The sequence below is a fragment of the Amaranthus tricolor genome, chromosome 13 (genome assembly GCF_026212465.1).
Source record: "Amaranthus tricolor cultivar Red isolate AtriRed21 chromosome 13, ASM2621246v1, whole genome shotgun sequence".
NCBI classification, from domain to species: domain Eukaryota; kingdom Viridiplantae; phylum Streptophyta; class Magnoliopsida; order Caryophyllales; family Amaranthaceae; genus Amaranthus; species Amaranthus tricolor.
In genome coordinates this window covers 12,645,322-12,662,378 of record NC_080059.1, presented here as the reverse complement: position 1 = coordinate 12,662,378, position 17,057 = coordinate 12,645,322, and the positions used below count along the sequence as shown (strand labels likewise).

Genomic DNA, 17,057 nt, shown 5'->3' with positions numbered 1-17,057 from the left:
GCTTCCACCATGAATAGATCTATTTTCCAGGGTTAGGGTTTGAACCTATAATTCAAGTATGATTTGATGATTGAATGTGTCTATGAAATTACGATTAAAGTGATTGAATTATGTCACTAACCCTAAATTAAATATGGTTTGTTGGATTAGTCAATAGAACTAGAGTGTGAGATTAGATTCAACTTTGTTTTAGGGTAAATTTTAGTTAAATTCTTATTAATTCGTTCAATAAAACTAGCGTGTTAGAATTGAATTAATAGGATTTAAATCTAATAGTTAATCAACAGAGCGAGAGTTTGAGATTAATAAGATCATATTTAATCACATAATTAATTTGACATTTCATAGACACTAATAAGAGTTTGATCATACAAAAATTTAGGGGATTCCCGACACCCTAGATCTTTTCATCATATAGTTTAAATCCATGTTTTCATTGCACTATTAGTTTGTTAGTTAAACAACCAACAAAACATTATTCCCTTCAAGCAATATAATTAGTAGAGATTAGCAAGTTTCTTGGCCTAACTTCCTTGTGTTTGACCCGCATCTACACATACACCGTGCGCTTGCGGTTAAATAAAATTTGCACACCAAATTAATGAAGAAAATATGATAATTAGAGGTTTTCATTCGAGTCTTTGGGTCAATTTTGGGTTAGGGGTTTCGTGTCAGTTTAAAATTGGGTTTTACGTCTACATTAGTTTTTACTTAATTGTAAATCCATTTTTAAGTCGGGTTAAATCGGGTTCGATTTCAGAGTCGGGTGGATATCGGATCATCGGGTCTGTTTTGAAATCTTTTAATGATAACCCTAAGCTTATAACAAATATTAAATAATGGTTTATATTAGAACTTTATATAATCCTAAAAAATATTTCCTGTTCTGAACCTATTAATTGCCACGTTGCATGTCTGTTGTGGTGCGTGAAAATTATAACTTATATAACTACTTAAGTGAAATTTATCCCTTATTCAAGGATGGACATATTGGATCCTAAGGGTCTAGTTTCAAGTCGATCATAATTTAACGGTTTAAATTCACTTATTTTTGGATTTAAAGGGTTCGGGTCGATTCTGGGTCTATGAGCTTAGTGTCCGATGGTAGGTAGGTGTTACGCACGCACATATTCTTTTAAGAAATTTTATTTTTTATAACTATTTAATTTAAAGTAAAATAATTAAGCTATAAATCAAATTCAATTTTTAAAATCTACTTATAAGCTACTTTTGCTTGATAATCATCTTAAAATGTACTCCCTACATTTTAATAACTTAGTCTTATTTTCTTATTTTTTCATTTCACTCATTGTATCATTTTCTTATTTGTTCATTTCACTCATTGTATCATTTTCTTATTTGTTATGCCCTTTTTACAATATTATCCTTACTTATGGTAGTTCTTTCCACTTTCTTAAACTTTGCGCCCAAATAAAATGAAATAAAGTCATTGAAATGGAAAGACTATATTTTTTGAATTTCTTTCACTAAAGTTAATTGCTAGATTTAAAATTCTAAAATAATTTATAATAGTGTTTCACACCTAAAATTGTCACACCATTCATTGCGTGGTTCTTTCAAAACTGCACTTAGAAGGTATTAGAAGGTAGTGCTCCATTGCATCCATGAACGAGCAGTGCTTCTCCTGAGAGATCGTCTTTATAAGAAATGACTCTCCAGGCCCAGATCCAACAATCAAAGAAAAGAGAAAAACCTAAAAACTTATTAAAGTTGGTGTTATAACCTATTAAAGTTGATGTTATAATCTATTGAAGTTGGTATTATAATCTATTAAAGTTGGCATTTGGAGTTGGTTTTATAACCTCTTAAAATTTGTATTTGGAGGTTGTATTATAACCTATTTGAAGCTGGTATAATAACCTATTGAAGTAGGTATTATAACCTATTAGATTTGGTATTATAATTTATTAAAGTTGGTATTTGGAGTTGACATTTTAACCTATTAGAGTTGATATTATAGCCAACTTTAATAGGTTATAAAACCAACTCTAATAGGTTATATTACCGACTCAATAGCTTATAACACCAACTTCAAATAGGTCATATTACCAACTTCAAATACCAATTTGTGCGATTGTACCTAGATATAGTTACATATTTTGTGTGATTTGATCTCTTTTAAAAGAATTATTTAATACAATTTTTAATTTCAAATTCATTAAATATAAGATAATAAATGATTATAAATTCAATAAATTATTTTTTACAATGATTAATTTAGAAAAATTTCCAAAAAATTGCTAGAATTGGTTATTTTGTCATTTTCAATGTTTATTAACTTTCACATTTGATATATAGATAATTAATTTTAATTGAGATTGAGTGGATATAGTGATGGCCACGGTCCGGGTTGGGCCGGTTCCGTTCCGGTTCCATCTGGTTTCGGTTCCACCCGATTTTGGTTCCATGTGGAACCTGATTTGAACGTTTCGGTTTCGGTTTCGGTTCCGGGCGGTTCCAAACAGTTCCTTGGCGGTTATGAGGCGATTCCAACTCTTGAGTCGGGCGGGTCGGATCATCGGTTTCATTCTTATTTTTCCTTTAAATATAATATAAAAATACTATAATAATGCGGACGTACCTTTGATGATTACTTGATTATTAGCGAAATTCATTGCTTGTCATCGTTATCAAAATATTTACTAAAAAGAAGGAAAAAAATAAATTAATAAGAAACGATAAAAATGATTAATAAAAAAAGAGGGAGAAAATGGATTTGAACCTAGTACCTGAAGAAATACTAAGCTGCCTACGTATCCTGAAGGAATCAAAGCCCACGTAGTTCTTTGTCATACCTTTTATTTGTAGTTGTTGAATGTTGATTGATCATTGTCCGATATTCATGATCCTATTCGTCTTCGTCATCATCATCTTGTTGGTTAGATGCTTCCGCTGACGATGATGCAGATGTATCCATGGATCATCATCGTGTTGATCATCATCGTTCTTGAGTCCTTGTGTTCGGAGCTCCGCTTGATCCCAATCTTTCTTGCAAACACATATTTAAATAGTATGTGGAGCAAGACGAGATCTCTTTTCATCTTGAACTCTTCTACCTGTACTAAAAGCAGAATCCGACGCAATTGTAGAAGCAGAAATTGCAAGGATATCCTTTGCAATTCTCGATAATATGGAAAATTTTATAGATTTTTGTTTCCACCATTTTAAAATATTATAGCTACCTGGTCAATTTCAAAGTGATGTTTAAGATAATTATGTAGTTCTAAATATCAAGCGGAGGGTGAGGAAGAAGATGGTCTTACAAAACTATCATCTTGGCTTATTATGTTAGCTATTACGAGATTATAATAAGTGGGACGTGCCCGAGATGCTAGCACGCCTAGATGTATTGCGACTTGGGTTATATACACTAGAATAGTAATCATAAAGTTCTGCTAAAAGTTATTTACAATTTCTAACATAATTATGTACATCACTAGGCGAGCGATCTAATGATTGGTAGTAAAATCCAATTACTTGAATAAGGATTTTCATCTTAAAATATGGGTCTAAAATTGTCGCAATTCTATAAATAAAAGGAAAATCAGTAAAATACGTCTTCTACTTGTCCATCATATCTGCAAGAATCGACTTTAAAAATATATTAGTATCATCATGCGAATGTTTAAGAAGATGATAAAAAATAGTATTACATTCACTTATTACTAAGTGGACGTTTGGTTCGTAAACATATGAAAAAATATTTGTTAAAAGATCCCGTACCACCACCTAACACGTATTCACAAAACACAATAAACGAATTTTTAATACATTCTTGATTTACAAAATATAAATATCATGTATGTATAAAAACTTAAAAAGTATTTACCTCTGCTGAAATTGTATGAAACTAAGGCTTTACCCCTTGACTTTCACAAATTTGACAAGTGCATAAGAAAACATCCGGATTGTTGGTTGGTTCTTTTGTAAAATACGACCACACATGTGAAACAGTTCTACCACTAGGAGGTGGCATTGCCGGCAAAGGTTGTCTTACTAGTTCATCTTCATCTAAATTTAAATATAAAGATATACTCAAATACCACAATATATAAATAAATAATAATTTAAAATTTAATCAATTTGAAGAATAAAATTATAAAACTAACCGATACTTTGGAAATTAACTCATTTACCACGAGCTTGTCTTTATTGTTGTTGTTGTTGTAGTTGTTCTTCATGTGATCTCGTTGATGACTGTCGAGATCTATGTATCCCAATAGGGGTTGTTGGTTCCTCTTCTTGTTCTTGTTCTTCTTCCATTTGCATTTCTCTTTCCACTTCTTCTGCATAATCGTGTAATTCTTGGTCGTACCATTCTGGATAATTTGGTTCAAAATTATAATTACTAACTGAAGGTGTTGTTGATATCGACAGAGTTGAAGTGACCTTTCTTTTGGAGCTAGAACCTCCCAATGATTTTGCCACTTTATTAACTTTTTTAGAGGCTTTTTTTAAAAAAGAAGATATGATAATATTAAAATAATAATGGAATTAAGAAATAAATAAATCATTAAAAGACTAATTATGTAATTAAGAATTAATTAAAAGAATTATGTAATTAAGAGAATAATTGCGTTTGCGTAATTAAGTAATCAAGTAATTAAGTAGAGAGAGTAGGAGAAGAGATGAATTGTGAATGAAAATGATTGAAAGTGTGGAGTATTTACACAAAAAATTCCCAATGGCTAGTTTTTGACTAGTTCCAAAGAACCGCTGGGCCGGGTGAACCGCCCGGTTTCGATTCCAAGGAACTGTTGGGCCGGGTGAACCGGTCCGGTCTGGTCCCCGATTCTGGGGCGGTTCCTTGGAACCTGTGGTCCGGGTGAACCGACCCGCGGTTCTTTGGTCCGGTTCAGGCGGTTTTACGCTTCCCGCAACTTTTTTTCCGGCGGTTTCTCGGTTCCGCAGTTCGGGCCGGTCGGAACCTGTCGCGAACAGTTTCGGTTCCGGGACGGTTTCAAGCGGTTCGGGATCAGTTCGGTTCCGGGTAACCCGCTCCATGGCCATCACTAAGTGGAGAGAATCTAGTAGAAAAATAATTTAAAGAGAAATTAAAGAGATAAAATTTAGAAGAAAAAAGTTAGAAAAAACATCGTGTAATGTGTGAGTTGGTCTTGGAGGAGTAATAAAAAGGCTTTAAGAAGTGCTTCCGTTACGGAGGAAGTAGTATTATAAAATGGAGGAAGTAGTAGTAAAATTCATCTTCATTACGCTTCATTTGAAATTTGCCTATAAATAGCGTTCACACTCCAACGTCTGCTGAGTTCTCTTTCTAGTTATGTTTCTCCTGGTCGAGAAAAAACCCTCTAATGAATGGGAGACCCAAATGGGACGTCCTTACCTTCCGTTTGCCGATTCTACCCATCAGAGGAAGAGCTTTTACATTACTATTTACCTTATAAGAAAAACACACCATTACCATTGCAATTATCTTCTTCTGTAGGTTTAAATCCCAATTTCTATGACACCATTAAAGAGATCAATCTTTACAATTTCAACCCTTTTGAACTCCCTGTATTCACTTGTTTTAGGTTCGGTTTTAGGGGAAGAAAGCGTCATTGGTATTGCTACACTGAAAGGGTTAATAGTAGTGAAGAGAGAAAAAGCTGAAGAAAAGCGGGTTTCGGGTTTTGGAAGATGAAGGATAAGGGTAAAGATGTTATTGGTAATGGTGGAAAAGTCGTTTTGGGTCGAAGGAAATCTTTCATTTTCTATATGGAGAAGTTTCATGGAAAAGCTGCTGTTAGGACTGATTGGGTTATGTATGAGTATGCACTCATCAGTAATCTTAAGGTATTTGCTTTCCTTTTACTTTTGGGATTGTTTTTTTTCTTTTGGGTTCAATTCAATTTTATTAATTAGGGTTATATCCATTGTTTTGGGGAATTATTGTTGTCTCTTTGTTTATTTGAATGTCTATGCTGCTCAATTGCGCTTTTAGATCATATTTTTAATGTCACTTTTTGTGATAGTGTTGTGCAACATGTTCGAACTACAAGTTTGATGTATTGATCAATTTATTGGAATGTTTTAGAAAACAGAAGGTTGTTTAGCAAGATTGATACCTCTGAAAACTGAAAGGTTTCTTTCAGCTATAAATGTGCCCTTTCGTGTTTTGAAAGTTTAGCAAAGGATGGTAACGTTGAAGTTTAGGGTCATAGGTTTGTTTTCTTGGATAAGATGGTTGGATTCTTGTCTTAAAGGTTTGAGATTTCACCTAGACATTGTGTTTGGCGAGGAGGATTTGAAGAGGAGGAAATTAAATGGAGCATGATTTCACTTAATGGCATTGGGTTAATGTAATGTAATTTAATATTATATAATGTAATCTAATGTAGATGTTGATGGAAGGAATAAAAAGAGAACGATAATGTGATTTCTTTTCCTTTTTCAGTAAACCATATCATTTAGAAGTTGGAACAACTTGGAGGCGGAATAATTTAACGGAAAATTTTCCTTCAAGAGTTTGTGACCTATAAAAATTTAGGAAAATTTGTTTCGGTTGATCTCAACTTTGCCTCTTCTTAAAAGAACTAAATTGCCCTCAGTGGGTTGAACTTTGGTGGTAGTTTTGTTATTGGGTAGTTACCTGCTGTTTACGTAAATGTTTTTTATATTGGAAGTGTTGATAATAAATTTAAAGGAATAAAACCAAATTAATAGAAGTTATTGTTCTTCTATTATTGCCAAACTCCAATCTCCATTAATGCTCAAAACTTCTTCCCCCACATTCTCCATTGATACTCATTAGTGGCTCCTATATCATCATCAACCTTGAAAACCCATTGTTGCTTTGAAATTAGTCTCCATTGATGCCCACTATATGGTCTTCATTAACATTGAAACCTTCATTTTTGCTCACACCATTCTCCATTGCGTGCCCACTTCAATTGGTCAACCCAAACCCCAAACCCCAGTCCCTATCAACTTTGAAACACCATTATCCCTTACTTTGTTCTTTTTGTTGATCAGTAATGGAATCGAATGAGCTAGTAGTTTGGAAGTTGCGGCTTGGTTCAAATTGGTTGTCTTGCCACCTGCAACTTGGATATTCTAGTTGATTGTTTCATTTGGGTTTAATCTGCCAATTTGGATATGTTTTTCTAGTAATAACACAAATTTACCGCCTTCTCATTGATATACCAAGAAGAATTCAATCTCAGATCAAATGAATTTCATTTTGTTGTAAGTGATGTGTTTTCGTTAATTGACCTAGTATATAATGTCTAAGTAGACAACTATGGAATTAACCTTGAACGAAAATGCTATCTCTAGTAATTTATTCAAAGTTTACTTTTTTAATTGAAATGTGGGTTTTCAAGCTGGAGATTTTCAATCAATGTCTAGTTAAATGTGATCAGAGTAGTGGTAATCAATGAAGATCTTAGTCGGAATAAGACAATGTTGTATTGAATAAATGATGTGTTTTGTCAACAAGCTTTATACTGACGGAAACTATGTACACAAATAGATTGGGGTGAGTTAAGAGAGGTTGGAAAGGGTAACTATGTACTTGGTAGAAGAAAGGAAAATGGAGGAAATGGTTAATGGCTATTTGTTATCTGTTCAACTGTTTTTGAGATGCAACAAGATAACTAGAGGAAAATAATGAGGGGAGAGAAAGAGGGAGAGAGTTACAAAACCAATAAAAAAATTTCTTTTGCTGTCAGAAAAAGTAAGATGCCATAAGAAACTAAGATGGTGCTATTTGGTATCAGATTGAATTGCTATCTGGGTTATAAATGCAGACTAGAGATAATAACAAAATAAGTTAAAGATGGCACCCAAATTAGTGATGTGAAGCTGGAGGGAAAGAGAAGGAACTTACGTAAATACAGTGAATTTCTTAAACCTGCTTTAGTTCTTTAATGAACACAATGCCCCGCTTCAACAGAAGTATTCTTAGTCATTTTATATCACTGAAAGTTTTAAGATGATAATATTTGTATCTAATAAATTTGCTTTTTGGGTTGTAAATAGAGAATAGATATGGAAAGAGATTGTGCAAGGGGTAGCCATATTAGTGATGTGAAGCACTAGGTAAAGGGAACTAAGGAAAGATATTTACTCAGGCGTAGTGAATTTTCTAGGCATGAACACTTAAATTTTACTCAGGTTAGTCAACACAATGCTGCAATGTCAAAGTGTTTTTAACCATGAACACTAAAAATTTTGAAGAGGTTTTGTACATCATGTGATCTTAATGAGCCAAGGATTTTTCCTTTTTGATAGTTGTAGTTTTATTTCGCATATCCTGTTATATTCGTCATATCAAGTTGCTAAGTATTGTTGATCTATAAATTGAGTACTTTTAGTAGATTGCTGCATGTATCGAGTTATTGACTGTTTCTGATTTTTAAAGACCGAGAATGTCATGATGAGAATCTTGCTGCTTGTGGTGCTTGCATATATTTATGTTATGTGTTGGTTAAATGTCTTGTTCAAGTGTTATATCATGTCAATGTGGAAGATCTCTCGGGCATCGGTGAAAATAGAGGCCTATCATGGATCAGGTATATGAACATATGTGCATTGCAGAAGTATGATCCCTTTTCCTAATGACGTATGATCTAGGGGAGATTATTGGGAAATCATCCAAGTTGTAAAAGCCGAGTGAATTTTCTCCATTACATGCAATTGCTTTTAAAGGAGACTCTGACGAGAACCAGGGAAAGCACTTAGGGAAAAGAGAGATAGGGAGAGATGAGAGGACCAACATCTTGAAATAGTGAAATGCAAGCTCATTGACATGGCCCAAATGAGAAAGTGAAACAAACTCACCAGAAAAGAGGGAGTACAGTTTTACTTTATAAATTTTGATATCTTCATTATTTCCACATTGCAGGACTCCTTTGTTGTGTGCCGTGTGTTTGTCAAACCATGTGGTAGAAACAGCGTTTCAGAACATGCTTTATGTTCATGTGCCAGAGAAAGCATTGCAACTGTACGTCACATTGGTATTCAACATGATGGAACCACTATATCTGCTCTGGCTGAAGATAAAACACCTCGCTCTGACTATGTTAACGATAAGGTTTTAGGTCACCCATCAGATTTGATTGAAGAGACTGAGCCCAACAATCTGGTGATTTCTCCTTTCCTTGAATGCAATATCTTAACATGTTATCAAGCTGACGAAAATCATATTTTGGTTACCGAAATTGTTTTGCAATATTTGTAAAACATATTTGTATTAACACGCAGACAGCTTCAGTGTAAGTGAAGCAAAACCATGCAACGGTTCCTAATAAAATCAATATGAAGTTAGTGAAGAAAACCATGATCTGATTTCTGTTCAATATTTTAAGCTAGTTGAGGGCACATAGAAGTTTTAAACCTTGGAACATGTTTAATGGCGAAGCAAGGATCATTTGATTAGCTCTTCTCACTCTTTTACTTTCCTGGATAATTAAAGGTTCTTGGCTTTGCCCTCCTTTGATTTTATCTTCCTTTTTCTTCTGGCTGATGATGGCCTCATCAATCGTCTAAAAACATTTTGAGAGAGGGATGGGGCAGAGTGCAAAAATAAGGCCTCGTCGTAAAGGTTTCTAAAATAGTGTACTGATTTTACACGCATCTTAAAGGTGTAAAGAAACGTGTTTTAAGCTGGTCTAACTGTTCAAGGGGTATCATGGTTTTGGCCAATATTTTGCACTTTAATTTTTATTCAGATTATTAATTGAGATGTTGGTTTTATTCCGGTTTCTTGATTTTAGCTATGTATTTTCATTAACAACGGGAAATTGGTGATGTGAAATACTCTTATGGTTGGCTAATTAGATATGTGAGATGTTTCGATTTTTCAGCTATGATTTGGGCAAGCAACTAAATATTATGTTGTACCTTTAAGGTTATTTATTTGTCATGCAGCTTAATCTTGGGAATGCAAGCTCATGTCTCTTTTTTGTTGATTATTTACTGTATTGAGCAGTGTAACATAATTCACTAGCTAATTTTGAATCACGAATTTGCGATTCGCTCAAAATAGATCAAAAATAGCTCAAAACCATAGTACGAGTTCTTCGATTCACAAGGAGATTGCCGAATCATGTGACACTAATATTGAGTTAATTGACCTACAGATAATTTTTATGCTTTAAGTCTTTCCATACATAAAGGCTAAAGTACCAAGAGTTGTTTGGTTTTGGGTTATCAAGAAAATTGTCATCTTAATTCCCTTTCAAGTGCTGTGTTTACTTGTCTACACTCCTTTCCTATTTCCAAGTCCTGCTTTCATCCTATCTCTTATTTTCATTCCCATATTTTCTCTACTTTTTTACCGTCGCAAACAATCTAAACAATAACTCTTCCTAGTTCATATCTCACTCTATTCACTCTTCCTAGTTCATATCTCACTCTATAGTCATATCTCTATGGCCATGCCCCATTACCCTTAGCCAGTAGAAAGCCATAATTGAAGTACTCACTCTATTTGGCTAAATATTATTTAAGGGAATGTTTGTGAACATATTTGTAAAAAGGCATAGCTTTATTTGTACTTAGCTAATTAGTTTTTCTGATATTTCTATTTCTTGAATCATAGTGTTTACCTATTTTCCCAAGAAGTCTTATTCTCTTACATGTAATATTAGGTGAAATCACCGGAGCACGTTGTAATTTCTGACTTGCTGGTGGACTCTTTGACTGTTCAACATTTAGCTTGTATCCGAGAAGGAGATTATTTAGAGTTGGTTTGACAAAAGTGCAATAACCATTGTATGAAATGGCTCAGTGACTGCTATTGAAGCTTTGTTGAAGGAAATCATATTGCTTTCTAATACTAGACCTTTATGCTGCTACTTCTGACACTGAGCGTCTGAGGCGGGATTAAAACCGAAATTTACATTGGTGAACTCCATTCTCGGTATGGCTGAATTAGACCCCTGTAAACAACAATAAAAAGTTGGTAATGTAATCAAGATTCTGTTTCGAAAATCATACAGTATCATTATTAATGTACATCAAAACCAAGTTCGACGATGTCATGGCAGAATGTGTTTACTTGTTAAAGGTTAGTATATGTATATAACTGCATCTCATTTTTTTTTCAATAATGAGGTTCAACTCAATTTAATGTTGAATGTGCAGATTTTTCTCCAGTATCTTTAACAGGCAACCTCGGGACATGCTAATCGGGGGTATTGATCACAATGGTGGAAGATCTATTTACTTCACGAAGCTCGCATTCGTCAATGGATGCTTTGTTCATATTTCTGTTAGTTGGAAATTGCTTTTGAAAATGATGTAAATTAGGCTGTGAATCGGATCTTTATTGTATTTGTTGTAGCTTGATAAGCGTAATTATTTGCACTTATTTATATCATTTTATACTTCTTAATGATGGTCGTTAGTAATTCCGTGATTATTTTTAAGATTTATGCTTCTTTACTCGTTTTGGTTATTCATGTTGATTTTGAGTGGTTTTGAATGTTTTAAGCATAATTCTTATGGTTTTAATGATGACGGAGTTTATTAAGGAGGTTTTAGCTCAGGTGAAAATGTTCTACAAAGAAAATGAACAAAAGTTTATAACGCAAAAGTTTTAAGGTAAAATTTGATACATGTCTACTCTTTTGGTCATGACTTTTGATAGAAAGATCGCATTAATGTTGCGACATTGGAAAGTAGACTTCAAGAGCTTTTTAACGGTATATTATATGCCTAATTTCGACAACCAAGCAAAAAAATGACGACCGTTTGAAGTTTGTTGAAATTGTCAGCCAAAAAAGCGACTTGGCTTCCTTATCCTAGATGTGAACGCCGACTAGGCTTTTTCTTTTGGATTCCGTGCAGTGTTTTTTTTTGTCACTTAAATTGTGTATTATTTTACTTTATCTTTATTTTAATTAACTTCTTAGGATTTATTTAGTGGTTAATAAGGGGCAATTAATAAAAGCCTCCTTTGAGGAGCACAAGAAGGAAGACTAGAACCCTCTTCTCCTTCTTCCTCCTTTATCTTCCTCTCTATTTGAACACCATTTTCATTCTGGTAAGCTTTTAATTTCTTGCCTTTGATTTACTTTCTCATTATTAGTTTAATCTTTCTTTATCAAAATTATATTAGTTTAATCTTTTCTGGTCAAAATTTAATTGTATTTCCTAGAAATTGTCGTTTATTAAAAGCAGTATTGTTCTTCATATTTTTGTCTCTTGGATCTTTAATTGTATCATCTTTTATCATACTTAGTTTCATTCTAAAGTTTTATTTATTGTTTTTATTATGAATAGTGAGTAGATTCATTTTCTAGGGTTAGGGTTTGAACCTTTAATTCAAATATGATTGATAATTGAAAGTGTCTATGAAATTAGAATCAAAGTGGTTAAATTGTGCCAATTAACCCTAAATTAAATATGCTTTGTTTGACTAGTCAATAGAACTAGCGTGTGAGATTAGGATCAATTTTGCTTTAGGGTAAATTTTAGTTAAATTCTTATTAATTCGTTCAATAAAACTAGCGTGTGGGAATTAAATTAGTAGGGCCTAAATCTAATAGTAATCAACAGAGTAAGAGTTTGAGATTAACAAGATCATATTTAATCTCACAATTTATCCGATATTTCATAGATACTAATGAGAGTTTGATCATACAAGAATTTACCCTTGATTTTTTCATCATATAGTTCAAACCATTTTTTCATTGCATTTTTAGTTTGTTAGACCAAAACCAATCAAACATTTTTCTCCTTAAGCACTATAATTAGTAGAAATTAGCAAGTTTCTTGTCCTCGCTTCCTTGTGTTCGACTTGCGACTACACATACACTGTACGGTTGCGGTTAAATAAAATTTGCACATCATAGCTTTCTGTCTTTCTTTGTTGTGAGTAGACATGGGCATTGTGCTAGGCTGTGAGGCCCTTGACGCTGTGTGCCGCATTGGAGGCTTGGAGCGAGTCACGTGCCTAGGAGGCTGGTCCTTGGCTGGCCAAATACAGTAATTGGTCGTCTCATGCAAAGTTGTTAAAATTGGAATTTTAATTGGAATCGTTCAGACCAGTAGAAAGGAATCGATAGAATCGAATCGTGGAATCGTAATATTCTACAATAAACTTAAATTTGCTATGTAGTCATAATTATTCACCTTAAAGTTTAAGTTCAATAATTAAAGTTTCATTTACTTCATTTTAAAGAGTGAAATAGAAAAATATATAATAATTAGTTTAAATCTTCATACTAATGAAGAAATTAATTTTTAAAAATTAAGAAAATTTATAGAATCGAATCGTTAAATCGTAGGATCGTAGAATCGTGTTATGATTCTACTTCTACAAATTTTATTTTAGTTAGAAACGTAAAATTTTACCAACTTACGATTTGAATCGCTCGCTTATTTTTAAATTGTAAAATCGTAATAACCATGGTCTCATGCCATGTTAAAGTTGAGAAAACAATGGCTTGTGCCATGACACAAGCACACAGGCCATGCCATGTTGTCAATGCAATATTTCCATTAATTATTATTATTAGAATTATTAAAGTTATCAAATGTACTTTTTTTTTTCTTTGTAATAATTATTTATAAAATGGCGGACGGGCACAATGGTATCTGTGTCGTGCCATGTCATTGTCAAAGTTGAATTTGGCCGCCTCTAGCTCACTATGGCTGTTGAAAGGCTGTCACTGAGTCGCCAGTGTGCCAGTCCAACTTGTGTTCATGTCTAGCTCCGAGTACAAAAATGGTGTCGTGATTTTGCAATAGGTTCCATCATATGGCGGGTATTCTTTATGATTTCTCATCTTTGATCGAGTTATGTGCTACTCCAATAGTTATTGTGAAATCAAGTGAGACAGGATTTAGCAAAATTTATCCTTTCTACTGCAAGTCTGTTAATTTCTAATCTCTAAACCTTAAAGTAATTAGGTGCTTAGTTTTCCAATTATGTCCAAATTGGGTAATGAGTATTGTTACTTGTTACAAGTTAATCATGGTGATTATATTCCATTGTTTCCTTAATTGCCCTGATGATGACGTTGATGAAATTTGAAAGTGAGTGTTTAAATCCAAGGTGAAAGCCATAGACTCATAATCATAGTCATTAACTCAGTAATTCTACACAAATATTTCAGTGATAAGTCTTAAAAAAAAAAGTGATGTCATGATCAAGATATGTTAACCAAGAAGAATAAATTCCTCACACTATGAATCAGTGCTTGTTAATATTGACATATTACAATTGGTTCATTTTACATATTCAAAGTTTTTACTTTTATCAATTCTAACAAGCAATAATGTATTGCTCATTACTTGAACATCCATGACATAGATGAACTTCGTTTATCCCAAACAAGGAAGAAGATAAGTGTCGAATATAATATTTTGAAGAAAACACTCAACAATTTGAAAGGAAGAAACCTTTCCATACTTGAAACTTATTGTTAAAAGTAAATTTTGAATCTAATAATCATTCAAGTTAAGAATTACACAAGTAGAGATTGAACCAAGCAATTACCTACATATCGTTCCAAGTTAATTGGATCAAACAATCATCATTTACGCACAAAAATAAATTGAAACCCGAATGTATATGAAATTAGTTATTTAACAATTAGCCATAACTATTGCAAGTTTATGATAAAAAAAGAAATTTAATCAATGATAGGCTATGCTTGTGAATTCAAATATAGTCCTAAAGCAATGGGTTCTTAGATTTAAACACCCATGTCTTTGATACCGTTAAGCCATACCCAATCATTTACTTGAAAGGTTTAAATCGAGAATCATGGAAAATATTGTGTGTCTTTGCATCTGATGGTAACCTTAACTTATAGGCTACTTTCCAATTCACAGAGGTCTCTCTATAGGGTTGCAACTTTAGCCATACCCAATCATCTACTTGAAATGCCCTGTCTGTTCTGTACTTATTTACTTGACTTGGCATCCTATCTTGTGCCCTTGTAAGGTGAAGCTTGACCAACTGCATCATGTGCCCTCTCCTTTGGAGGCTTCTGTCCACAACATCAATAGCAGAGCTACTAGAGAGATAAGGCAAGTGATGAGGGGGTTGTTGGTTGTAGACCAACCTCATCGGGGGTCATTCTAATGGGACTATGATAGTGTGTGTTGTACCACCATTTTGCAAGGGGAAACCATTTACACCAATTCTGAGACTCATTTCCACACATACACCTTAAGTACATTTCAAGACATCTATTAATCATCTCAGTCTAACCATCACTTGTGGATGGTGTTTCAAAGAGAAGCATAATTGAGTTACCTGTATTCAAAACAATGCTTGCCAGAAGTGACTCATAAAAACAATATCCCTATCACTAACAATGCTTCTAAGCCACTCATGAAGCATGGAAACATAATCCAAGTAACCCTGAGCCACTTGCACAGCCGTGAAAGGATGAGTGAAGGGAATGAAATGATCATATTTACTTAACATGTCTACCACTACTAGTATAGTTTCCTTAGGCATGGATTTAAGCAATCTAGTAATAAAATCCATGGAAACATCTTTCTAAACTTCATCATGGATGGCTAGAGGTTGTAGTAATCCTGGAGAAGCAATAGATTCGTACTTTGCAGCTTGACACACCACACAATTCCTCACAAAACTGCTTGATATCTTTACTCATCCCTTTCCAATAGAACAATCCTTTTACCCTCACTGATGTTCCATCTTTAGCAGAATGTCATGCTCAGGGCTTGAATGGTGTCAATCAATGATGGATCTTTTCAGGGTGGTGATAGTCCCTAAAACCAATTTATCTTTTCTTCTTAACAGTCTATTGAGTAGAGAGTAGTGATGAACAATTCCTCCAATGCTAATCTTCTGTATATAGTGAGTAGCAAAGCATCCAAATGGAAACTGACTTTGATTGGATTTCCAAATCAGCTGTGACTAGGTACAGGGCCAATAGTAAAAATTCTGAACCTTGTACCCTTGATAGAGCATGAGCTACTTTATTCTCAAATCCACTTTTGTATTGTATTTCATAGTTAAAACCCATAAGCTTGGAAAGACAGAACATCTGGAATGGAGTAGAGATCTTCTGTTTTAACAACCAGTTTAGACTTTTTGATCTGTCTTGATAATGGAATGAGCCCCTAAAAGATTATGTTTTCACTTCTGGACAACAAAAAGCTAAGCAAGCAGCTTCTTCTCATACACAGATAAGAGTTGTCATTTGGGTCCTAAAGACCTATTGATATATGCTATAGGACAAGAGTCTTGCATAAGTATTGCACCAATTCCTACCTTGGAAGCATCTGTTTCAACTACAAACGTCTTTGAAAGATTGGAAACGGCTAAGATAAGTGCTGATACTAGGGCGTGCTTGAGGTTTGTAAAGGCTTGTTCAGCTAAACCATTCTACTTGAAAGCCCCCTTCTTAAGTAAATCATTCAGACCTCCTGATCATTTATTCATTGGAAATCCCCTTATAAACTTTCTATAAACAAGTCCCAAGAAACTCCTCAAACATTTAATGGATTTGGGAATAACACATTTAAGAACTTATTCTATTTGCTTGGGATCTATTCTAACCCCCTTTTTAGAATTGAAATGTCCAAGATACTCAATCTTTGTGATCTCAAACACACACTTGCTTTCCTTAGCATACAACGGAGACACAAAGTAAAAGATGATGACAAATATGAAGATTAGTGTTGGAGTGTAGTGTGCCTTAAGTGCACCATGGTTTGTATGTGTTTGGATGTTGGCATTTGGAAGCTACAAGTGATCGCCCAAGATAACAGCAACTGGTACACGTAGATCAGAAGCATTCTGATCATCTGCTCGACCTCTTGTGCAGCCGCTCGACCAGAGCTCATTTGGCTCGACCAGTCGAGCAATGTCCAGCCAAATCAGGGAGCTACTAATCTGTTGCTCGACCAAGGTTACTATCCGCTCAACCAAGCCTTATTTGGCTCGACTAATCGAGCGAAGCTTCAGAATCAGCCCCTGTTTCTTTTGCAATAAGTTATTACGGGATTGTATTATTATGGGCTTTTGCCTCATCACTTGTATATGGCTTCTAATATAAATAAAAGTCCCTACACACATTTCTAAGAAGATTCTAACCAAA

The 17,057-nt window shown here is 34.0% G+C and overlaps 1 pseudogene; it reads left to right on the top strand.

Annotated features, from left to right (window-relative positions):
- The first annotated feature begins 5,181 nt into the window (after positions 1-5,181).
- On the top strand, positions 5,182-11,719 carry LOC130798061 (NAC transcription factor 56-like; annotated as a pseudogene).
- The last annotated feature ends 5,338 nt before the right edge of the window (positions 11,720-17,057 follow it).